The sequence below is a fragment of the Crinia signifera genome, chromosome 12 (genome assembly GCF_055691185.1).
Source record: "Crinia signifera chromosome 12, ASM5569118v1, whole genome shotgun sequence".
Taxonomy (NCBI): Eukaryota; Metazoa; Chordata; class Amphibia; order Anura; family Myobatrachidae; genus Crinia; species Crinia signifera.
The window spans coordinates 11,052,602-11,065,011 of NC_139228.1; positions in this window are offsets into that span (position 1 = coordinate 11,052,602).

The following is a 12,410-nucleotide window of genomic DNA, read 5'->3' on the forward strand; positions in this document are numbered from 1 at the left end:
AAAACAGCAGTTTTGAGCGATTTTCAGATGAAAATCGCCCAGTGTGTATGCCCCCCAGATTGGCGACTAGCGATGATGCGCGCTCCCGCATCATCGCTAGTTAAGTGGTTCATCTGCTGGTTTTACCAGCAGATGTGGCGATGATGGATGGTTTTTCATCCATCATCGCCATGTGTGGGCCGGGTGGAAGGGGAAGAGGCGGCTACGTTAAGGGGGAGCGACAGGCAGGGTGGAAGGGGGACTGTCTGTGTGAGGACACTTAGTGACCCGCCCCATGTGCGGTTCATGAGGCGGGTCACTGAGCATCCTCACACAGACAGCCGGAGATAGAAGTAATAATCCTTACTGGATACTGCAGATGCAGAGCTTTCCTCACACAGGAGGAACTGTGAGAGCCGTGTCCCTGCGTCCCTGTGGCGCCTGCTCCCCCCCCCCCCCCGCCACTGCTAGGGCTGCTGAGCCCTAGTTACACCACTGCCACCTGGGGTTAAAGTGAGCCGGAATGGGGTGGAACTGCATTCCGTCAGCTCACTTTGCCCTGATGTCTGACCCTGCCTACATCGCTAAAGGAGACAGCCGGGCAGAACGGTGTGAAAACCAGCTATCTCTGAGCAGGTCCATCCATCTGTGGCGTGACTATTTCAAATTATGCCCCGGCTCGTGACTTATGAGCCAATCGGAGCTTGGGGCCCAGCAGCCAATCAAGAGCCACTGATGCCTGATTGGCTGCTGGGCCGCGAGTTCCGATTCACTAGGGAGTTGTGAGCTGGCGCATCATTGAAATGAACTGTTTTCCGTGCACATGGGTGGGATTTTGCCTGGTCAGGGCGGCGCAGGGTGGAGTTTACTTGTGCTGGGCTCCGAATATATGCAGCCCAGCAATTAGTTCTGCATCAGGCACCAAGAACAGGAATAAAATGGCCCCTGCTCCCACCCTTGGAATTCAAACCCAGCCCATTATGTAAATTGCCTTATAATGAGAGATTTTCAGCAAAGTCTTTCGCCTCCTGAAAATCTCTCGCTCTTTTGGGGAAAATAGCTCAGTGTGTACGCACTACTTTGGTGATAGCTGTATCTATAGGCCCATACACACTTAAAGATTTTCATTTCAAAAGACTTTGCCAAAATCTCTGAAAGATATATCTTTCACCAAAGTAGTTCGTACACACTGAGCTATTTTCACCAAAGAGCGAGAGATTTTCAGGTGGCGAAAGACTTTGATGAAAATCTTTCATTAAAAAAGGATATTTACATAATGGGCTAGGTTTGAATTCCAAGGGTGGGAGCAGGGGCCCTTTAATTTCAGTGCATTTCTGTTTTTGGGGCCTGATTCAGAACTGATTGCTGGGCTGGGTATATTCGTAGCCCAGCGATCAGGTAAACGCCACCCCGGCTGTTACTGCATAATATACATTGGTGGGCCGTGGTATATATAGCCGGCAAGATAGCTGGCACTCAGCTCTGTAGGATAATGGGCCCCGTGCCCTCAGTGGTGTCCGGTGATGACCGGGCAGATAAATAGGAGATAAATGTACAGCGGCACTGGGGTCTTCAAATATCTCAGACAAGACGTTGCCACACATGTTAATGTTGTCTGAGTTGTTTGAAGACCCCAGTGCCGCTGTACATTTATTATATATATATAATTTTTTTTATTTATTTATTTATTTGGGAAGCCTTGCATTGGTGGTAGTGGTTATATATATATATATATATATATATATATATATATATATATATATATATACACATACATACATACATACATACATACATACATACATACATACATATATATATATATATATATATATATATATATACATATTTATATATATAAATAAATAAATAGGGAAGCCTTTCATTGGTGGCAGTGGTTATATATTTATATATATATAAGCCTTTCATTGGTGGCAGTGGAGCTGCGTCAGCATGGGGACACTGGAGCGGGCGGCTGGAAGCACTTTGCCGCGTTCCGACACTCAGTCAGTGTCAGAGGGTCAGATGACAGCGGGGACCAGGAGCTGCTGCGGGCGGGTAAGCGTCTTTTTCCCCCTGCTCTGTCTCCGTGCTGCGAGCAGGGGGAGGGGAAGGGGGGAGAGCAGGGGGAGGCGGCGGAGCGGCGGGGCGGTACACGGGCTGAAAGTGGATAATCTTTCAGCCCGTGCTGCGTACAGACTCAGCGATGATGGATAAAAAACCATCCATCATCGCTGGCATGCTGGTAAAACCAGCCGACGTGGGTCCTCGCTAGCGATGATGCGGAAGCGCATCATCGCTAGTAAGCAATCTGTGGGGCATACACACTAGGCGATTTTCAGCTGAAAATCGCTCAAAACGGCTGTTTTGAACGATTTTCATGTGAAAATCGTTAAGTGTGTATGGGCCTTATCACAGATTTTGCCAAAGTCTTTTGAAATGAAAATCTTCAAGTGTGTATGGGCCTTTAGTAACAGAGTGGATAAGATGTATCTGTATAAGGATGAAGAATTTATTGGATTCCAAATTCCAAAGGTAGATGCAGCGGTTGCAGAACTCACGTCGAGATCAACAATACCTGTAGAAGATGCAGCAGCCTTCAAGGATTCTATGGACAAGAAGGTAGAAACCTCTCTACGAAAGGTGCATACTGCTTCCTCAGGAGCGCTCAAGTCATCGGTGGCGATTGCATCTGTATCCCGTGCCCTTAGACTCTGGGCAGCCAACCTACATACTGATGTAGAAGACAAAATATCTAAGGCATATATATTACGCAGCTTAGAAATAATGCAGAAATCCATTGACTATTTATGTGAAGCATCGCTTGACTCTGTATCCTTTGCGTCAAAATCCATGGCAGCTGGAGTGACAGCAAGACGGGCGATGTGGCTAAAGCCATGGAGTGCCGACGCAAATTCCAAAAATAAATTAACAGCATTACCCTTTGAGGGAAATTATTTATTCGAGTCCAAACTTGACGCCATGATCCAGAAACACAGGACAGAAGGAATCGGTTTCCTTACCCAGGAACACCTAAACCATCTTTTAAAGAGGCGAGAAGTTACAGGCCTGGAAAACCATATTATAGAAGAGGGAATCCAAACCTATCTCGTCAGTCCTTTCGGCAACCATTTCGGGGAAGATTTCAGTCTGACAGAGGTGGAAGACTATGACTATCCACAAGGAATCAAGATAGGAGCGAGACTATTGAATTTCCCAGAGGTCTGGAGAAAGACGATTGGGGGCAGATGGGTCCTGAATATAATACAGAAAGTTTATTCAATAGAATTTGCAAGATTTCCGAGACAAGATCATTTTTTAAGATCCAGAACACCAAGATTGATGGAAGAAAGGAGAGAGTTGTCACTGAAGATAGAACAACTACTAGAAATAAACGCTATAGAAGAAATTCCCAGGCGACATCACAGAAGGGGGTTTTACTCAAACTTATTTCTGGTGAAGAAGAAAAATGGAGAATACAGGACAATCCTGGATCTGAGGGATCTGAACAAGAACATAAAGAAGATAAAGTTCAGGATGGAGAGTTTGACATCTATAGTGGCTGGAATAAAGAAAGGGGCATTCTTAGCTTCGATAGACTTAAAGGACGCTTATTATCACATTCCAGTAAACACCTATCACAGAAGATTCCTCAGGTTCTCGGTGTCAAACAGGCACTTCCAGTTCGCTTGCCTACCCTTTGGGCTAAGAACATCTCCGAGGTTATTCACAAAGGTCCTGGTCACCCTGATTGCAGAATTGAGAAAACTAGGAGTCCTGATATGGCCATATCTGGACAATCTGCTAATCGCTGGAGATTCGGGGGAAGAAGTTCTACAAAGTATAGATCTGACATTGTCAACTCTACAGAGGCACGGCTGGGTCATAAACGAAGCCAAGAGTCATCTTTCACCAAGTCAAAATATTCAGTTCCTGGGCGTCCTAATAGATACTGTAAACTTCAACATTGCTCTTTCACCAGAGAGATGTTTAAGAATTCAGGGAATGATAGAGACAGTTCTATATTCAAAGAAGGTGACACTGATTATGGCAGTACAATTGTTGGGCAGGATGACGTCCTGCATAAAAGTTATACCATGGGCCCAGGCAAATATAAGGAAACTACAAGGGTACCTGTTACCTCTGATCCGAAGAGGATGCAGGGACCATCATCTAATAGTGCTAAAGGACTCAATAAGAAGATCCATATTATGGTGGACAAGAGACCTGGAGGAGAAGAAATCCAGTCTGGAGAGTCCGAGGTATGTGGTATAAACCACAGATGCCAGCCTAACTGGTTGGGGTGCACACATGACGAATACATCATTACAAGGAGTATGGTCCCTGGAAGAAGCAATGTATTCCTCAAATGTAAGAGAACTTCAAGCGGTCTGGGAAGCAATAAGACAATTGAAGAATTACACAGAGGGAAATCATGTCAGAATTATGTCAGACAATGTGACGGTGGTCTCACATATAAATCATCAAGGAGGCACCAGGAGCAGAAAACTGATGAGAATGTCAGAGGATATTATGACATGGGCGGAGAGATATCTTCTCTCAATCTCGGCAGTATACATACCAGGCAGAAGGAATATAATCGCAGATTTCCTGAGTCGAAAGCTGCTGGATCCAGGAGAATGGGAACTGAACGAAGATGTATTCAGCGAGATAATACAGAGGTTCGGAGTTCCGGAGGTAGACCTGATGGCTACTCACTCCAACAGAAAGGTGAGGACATTCTGCTCAAAATACTATCATGCCCAAGCAGCGACGTTGGATGCCTTTACAATCAAATGGCAGTTCAAACTAGGGCACATATTTCCACCTTTTCCCTTGATAAACAGGGTGATAAAGAAGGTACAAGAGGACAGGGCAGACCTGGTGGCAATCCTACCATATTGGCCACGGAGGGGTTGGTTCTCGAATGCCCTAAGGCTATCTGTACAGAAACCATGGGAGTTGCCCAACAGACCGGATCTGCTGAAGCAAGGTCCAGTGCTACACTCAGAACCCGCGACATTATGTCTAAGGGTGTGGAGATTGAGCGGCAAATACTAAAGAAACATAATCTCTCTCTACAGGTCACTGATATGATGCTGAAGGCCAGAAAAGATGTCTCCTCATTAGCGTATTACAGGACATGGATAAAATTCATCGAATGGGGTCAGTTCTCAGGTGAATATTCCAAGATTTCCACTGGAGAAGTATTACAATTCCTGTTTGACGGATTTCTATTAGGTTTAGCAACAGCCACCATCAAGACACAAGTTTCGGCCTTAAGTGTTCTGCTGGACAGACCATTAGCTGAAGAGAAGATGGTAAAGAGGTTCAGCAGGGCCATGAAGAGAATTAGGCCTCCGATCAAGTCGATTGTGGCCCCGTGGGACTTGAACTTGTTGCTTACAGTACTAACCAAGCATCCTTTTGAACCACTTATAGACATTCCGCTCAAACTATTTACTGGAAAGTGGTCTTTCTCGTAGCAGTCACCTTAGCTAGGAGGGTGAGTGAGCTACAGGCGCTGTGGATTGAGGAACCCTATCTTATTGTGTTTCCTGATAGGGTGGTGCTGAGAACACACCCACAATTCCTACCTAAGGTTATCTCAAGATTTCACCTCAATCAAGAGATAACACTTCCCGAGTTCTATCCAAATCCTCAGAATGAAGAGGAAGAAATGTGGCACAAATTAGATCTGGTGAGAGCCATCTCTATATATCTGGAAAGAACCAAGACTTTTAGATCCACTAAGCATCTATTTGTAATTCCAGAAGGAATAAAGAAAGGCAGACCACCAGTTAAGCAAACTATTTCAAGATGGATAAGAGAGGTTATCCTATTTGCCTACAAAAGTGAAAACAAAGTGGCGCCTCCTATCGTCCAGGCACATTCCACTCGGGCAGTCTCCACTTCATGGGCGAATAAGGCGAAGGCATCTGTTACAAAGATCTGTAGGGCTGCTACCTGGTCTTCGGTCCATACTTTCTCTAACCATTACGCACTTAATGTATCTACTGCCCACTTTGGGAACCATGTTCTGCAAGGAGCTATGTCAGCATGACTGGCTTCGCCATATTAAATATTCATGCAGCTATCCCTCCCGTGTGTTTTTACTTGGGTATGTCCCAGTGTTATGGCTGCCATGGGAATCGTAGAAGAAAGAGGCGAATTATACTCACCCATAATTCCTTTTTCTTCCTAGAGATCCCATGGCAGCCACTTATTGCCCTCCCGTGTTATTATTGTGTTTTTTCCCAAGGTGGGCGGTCCTAGAGAAAAAACTCCTGTCTGATCTACGGGGGAAGGGATACATCCCAGTGTTATGGCTGCCATGGGATCTCTAGGAAGAAAAGGAATTATCGGTGAGTATAATTCGACTCTTTATCATTACTCATTAGGTGCATACACGCGACCATATTGCCAGCGATTGGAGTGTGCACCAGCGATAAATCGCCGGGTGCACGCTCCCATTTTCAGCCCGTGAATGGTCGCTGGTCAAGGAAGCATGCTCCTCCGACCAGCGGCTTCCCCTGCCTCTTCTCCCCGCAGTGCAGGGGTTAAAGTGAGGGGGAACTGGGTGGAACTGAGTTCCACCACCTCTAATGGTAGGGGGAACTGAGTTCCACCTCCACCACAGCCCTGAACAGTAATTCCAACAGAAAAACCTGACCCATCTGCTTCTTCTTCTGGCACGGCGTGCATAATGTAAAGTTAAGATGAACAACTGTGGACATTATGTGTATAAGGGGAATTACTGTGTGATTTAATATGAATCAAGGGCACTACATGCAGTGTAATGTGTATACGATTGTGCTACCATGTATGGTGGGACCATTATCCCTTTATGGGTGGTAGGGCACAAGTCCCTAGCACGGTTCTAGGCTCTGCCTAATGGGGGGGGGGGTGTCGGTGTTAGGGGAGCGGAGTTCCACCACCACTCCTGGACCACTTTAAGCCCTGCCGCAGTGTGACATTTTCATCTGCGACCATCTCTGGTCGCTGATGAAAACAGCGATCATATTGCTCCATGTGTACACAGCTTCAGAGAGATGAAATGAAGCACAATGGTGTGAGCACTGGAATCACAGCACCATAGAGTAACAGAATTTACAGGCCATCTCACTGTGTGTATGAGGGATTTGCCCACCGCCCATACAGCTGCTGCAGGAGTCCCAGTGATTTGTAGCACACATGTGCCTGTCCAGTTTTGATGTCAAGATCGGGCAGTGTGATGGAGAACACACTGCCTGATCTGTATGTAGATATATCTATTAGGGTGTGATGTATTAACATACATCGCCACCCCTCACCACACTCCCGCCGCGATGCTAGCGTATATGTGCTAACATATGCAGCTAGCTTCGCAGTGCGGTGATGGAGGCCCCCCGCTATACCTGTGATGTGGTGTGCCTGTCGCTCTGCGGCGGTCCCCGGCTTCTCCGGATATCCCTGGCTGTGACAAAAAAACTAAAATCGGTTTGCTATCTCAAGTTGGTCCCTTTCCAGGCAGTGGTGATGGGAAGAGCCTGGCCTGGCGGAAGGAATGATGTATGCAAGAAAATTGGCTCAGTTTGTATCCTGGTGTCAAATAACGGCGTCCCGTTAATTGACAATTATAAGTTAATGTCTCTGTGCTCAGAATTGAACTTGTACTGGGTCTTCAGGTACGTCTTTCATCGGTGGTTCAGCGGGTTCTTGTTTTCGGGGGAAGGTACTAGCATTAGTTCCGTGTGGGTTCCTGGACACACAGTCAGGACGCTCGCACCGGGAGCCGTGTGGATGACATTACTCCCTGCGCTGCATTCTCCGTCTGTGTGGCTACGTGTCTCTGTGGGTTGACGGCGCACAGCGATGGGTACCGTTGGATACAGCTGCCGTGCCCGCTTTCCCTCTTACAGGTTCCCTGCACTGCAATGTGTTCTCCCCGTACTCACCTAGGATGATTTCGGTCCCACGCCAGATCTACCGTCTTCTGATTGGTGCGTGCACTTTTCCCCATGTCGGCCACTGGTATGAAGGATGGTACGCTGCAATGAGGTTCCTTTTCCAAGGGTTTTGTCCACCAACGCGTTTCAGCTAGTTGTAGCCTTCCTCTAGGGAGATGTTACGCTGCTCTGGTCTGGGCACCAGGGACAACACAGGTTCCAGACGGAGAGAGAACAGGGCGTGAGCCCACAGCCGGGACCGCCGGTTAGGACGGCCACAGCGGGTCCTACACTCTCTCTGTTGAGTCCCCGAGGCAGATGGCAAACCCCTGCGGAGCTAGGCTTCACCTGTGGCCGCCGCGTTCGAAGGAGCGAGTTAGGCCCGCTCCGACCCCGATGCAGCCAGGTCTAATGTGGGGACAAGGGGTAAGCGATCGCCACGAGGAGTCTCAAGAGGATAAACTGACTAATGGACCTGAGTGGTAATGGGCCCCTGACTGCCGGCACCAGGCCAAGACGGGGAGTGCGACCAAGTCGCAGACACCAGTGGGTATAAGGGAGTCCCCAAAAACACTCCAAAGGGACCGTGACTCCCAAAGCAGGGATCAGAATGAACGGTGACACTCCTGCCTAACCAGAACACTAGTGACAGTCGGGGGCGAGGGAACAACTACCAAAAGACAGGGACAACAAGACAAAAGAGGATAACCAAGGATAAACCCACGGAGGGGTTAGGCCAAGGAGGGCCAGGAAACCAAAGAAGGAAAAGACCTGAGCTCCACTGGAGCACTTACGTGACCCACGGAAGATGGAAGCTGTGGGTCCACGGCAGGCTCACAGGCTGAGGATGGAATACAGCAGAGGAGTCCAGGGAAATGCAGGGACACAGGAATCCAAAGGCAGACCGCAGCTGACAGGCTGGGAGACCCGGAGGACTGCAGCAAGGACTGACCACAAAGGATGCTGGGACCAAGGACCCAGGGGACCGGGGAGCGCAGCACACTGCTAAGGTGAGCAAAAAGCTATAACCGGCGTCTGTGCCCAGCAGACGCCGGCTATTTATTTGAACGTCAGGCGCGCGCGTTGCTGGCTGCCGGGCGGAAGCTAGGGGACGTTGTCTAGCAACGCCCCGACGCTTAGCCTCAGAGCGAGGCTTGGGACGCTGCTCGGCAACGTCCCCCGCCGCGTCAGATGACACTGTGCTCGCCGTCCGTCCGGGTGCAGGGACACCCAGACGGCGTGCAACAGTACCCCCCCCCTTGAGGAAGGGTTAACAACCCTTTCCCACCAGGTTTATCTGGGAATTGACGAAAAAAGGCCCTCCTAAGATTGGGTGAATGCAAATCTCCATCGGAAACCCAGGACCTCTGTTCGGGACCAAATCCCCTCCAGTGTACCAGAAACTGCAAGGAACCTCTCACAAGTCTAGAATCGAGGATCTTTTCCACGCGGAACTCCTGTTGCCCCTGCACCATCACTGGGGCGGAGCCATTCCTCAGTCTGCGAGGAAATCTCTGAAAACACCACTGGCTTAAGAAGCGAAGCATGAAAGGTACTCGAAATCCTGAGGGACTTAGGTAAGGCAAGACGGAATGCTACCGGATTAACCCTCCTGACAATCCGAAAAGGCCCAATGAATCGAGGCCCTAACCTTGCTGATGGTTGGTGAAGCTTTATATTACGGGTGGATAGCCACACCCAGTCACTAACTTTGAAAGAGCAAGGCCGTCTGGATTTGTCAGAGAATACCTTCTCTCTGAAAGCAGCTTCTTTAAGGGCCAAGTGGACTTTCCTCCATATGACTTTGAGGCGAGTGTTAGGATCTCCTGTGCCACGCTGTCTGGCGAGACACCACGTGACACTGGCTGGAAGGAGATAGTGACAGGACCAGGGCAGCCTCGCCAACCTGACTCCGTTGTACTCAGATGGAGTTGACGTGTGTGTGCGGGGTGCTAGGCTTCACCAATAATAGCCGCGTTCGTGGGAGCCCGTTAGTCAGGCTCCCACCTCGATGCCACCTGGTCTTATGTTAAGGACAACACACACGCCAAGGCCAGTGATGAACAAGGGGAAACCTATCTATAAACAAAGAGGCGAGGACCACCCTGCCCTGCGGAGAGGGGTGCCAGTGGATAGCACTCTAAACAGGAACCCGCTGTGCTAATGCTTAACAGGTGTAACCATACACAGTATGCTGACACACTAAGAACTGCTGACGGGTGTAACAATACACAATATGCTGACACACTAAGAACTGCTGACGGGTGTAACAATACACTATATGCTGACACAATAAGTACTGCTGACAGGTGTAACAATACACTATACGCTGACACAATAAGCAAATGATAGTAAGGAGACAAAGAGGGGGAATCTCCCAACTTATCTGAAACCGAGGGATATCAATTTAGCTGGAACTGAGATGCTGCGGACAAGGCAGGGAACCAGCCGAAGGAAGCACCACGCTGGAGAAGGAATCCCACAAAGACCAACAGGAGCTGCAGGGACCGGGAGACGGATAAAGGACGACACACGGACACCGGGAGGACAGGAGACTGGATGGAGGACACAGCTGGGAATCAACGACAGGATGCAGGATGACTGGGAACAGGAACCAGGAATAACGGAAGACTGGGAACCAGGAACACCTGAGACCCTGAGGTACAAGCTATAACCGGCATGGGACTGAACAACCAGAGGGTTTATATAGAGAGCACAATGTGGTGCTGATTACACATAGCCTGAAGGTGTGCACTGCAGGCTAGGAGCCTAATCAAGACACCTGAGTCCAGAACACACAGTGCTGAAAGTAACCTGCAATGGCCCAGGCTGACCACTGGATGCCACTAGCGAGTACACACACACACAGGCTGAGATAAACCCAGGGAGAACATGAACTACGCACAGAAAATGTGAATAGTACATAACACCGATCCGTTGGAGGCGGATCATAACAGCGAGAGGCAGCTGACGAAGAAGAGCCAGAGGCATTCGGTCCCAGAGAATTAGCCCGTGGATGGAATCCGTAGACTGCAAAAAAGGGCGACGTCTTAGAGGCCGAATGATGTGCGTTATTATACGCAAATTCGGCTAACGGCAAGAAACTAACCCAATCATTTTGAAGTTTGGAAACAAAAACCCTCAGATACTGCTTAAGAGACTGATTAAGGCGTTCTGTTTGTCCATTGGCCTGTGGATGGAATGCGGAAGTAAGGCTGATCTTAACCTTCAAGGCAGCACAGAACATTCTCCAAAACTGAGCCACAAACTGTGGACCCCGGTCAGACACAATATCACTGGGAAACCCGTGCAGACGAAAAATGTGTTGAAGGAATAGCGTGGCCAGTTCTTTAGCCGAGGGTAACTGCCTTAAAGCCACGAAATGCGCCATCTTAGAAAATCTATCGATGACGACCCAAATGACTTGACAGTGTGATGAGACTGGAAGACCCACAATAAAATCCATGGCCAGATGGGACCAAGGCCTGCCAGGAACGGACAAAGGCAACAACTCTCTTAATGGTCGAGAACGTGGAACTTTATGTCGGGCACACTCCGGACAAGACAAGACAAAGTCCTTGCTGTCCCTGGCCATCCCTGGCCACCAGACCACTCGGGATAATAAAGCAAGGGTTTTATATACTCCTGGGTGACCCGAAATCTTAGTATCATGGCATTCTGCCAACACTCTGCGTCTCAATGAAGGAGGAACAAACAGTTTATTCTCCGGAGTTTGGGCTGGAGCTTGCCCTTGAGCTTGCCGGAGAAGACCCTCCAAGGTCTGGCTAACTCCGGCATGGATACAGGATGAAGGAATGATGGACCCAGACTTCATCCCACCCTCTTGTTGAGGAACAAAACATCTGGAAAGGGCGTCTGCCCTAATGTTTTTCGATCCAGGGACATAAGAAATGATGAAATTAAATCTCATAAAGAAGAGTGCCCACCGGGCTTGGCGAGCGTTCAGTCTTTTGGCTGATTCAATGTATTGTAGATTCTTATGATCGGTTAAGACCAGAATCTGATGAACAGCTCCTTCCAGCCACTGACGCCATTCATCAAAGGCCCACTTAATGGCAAGTAGCTCCCTGTTGCCCACATCGTAATTGGACTCAGCTTGAGAAAATTTTCTGGACATGTAGGCACAGGGGTGGAATTGTGAAGACTCCGGATCTCCCTGAGAGAGAACCGCCCCGGCCCCAACTTCGGAGGTGTCGACTTCCACCACAAATGGCAGCTCAGGGTTGGGATGTCGAAGAACTGGAGCCGAGATGAAGGCTTGTTTCAAGGTCTTGAAAGCCTGTTCTACCTGAGGAGTCCATGCTGATGGATCCGCACCTTTCTTGGTCAATGCCACCAAGGGTGCCACAATTGAAGAAAAGGCCTGAATGAATCGCCTATAATAATTGGCGAACCCAAGAAATCGCTGGACTGCTTTTAAATTAATGGGTCGCACCCAATCTAAAATGGCTTGTAATTTCTTGGGGTCCATTTGGAACCCTT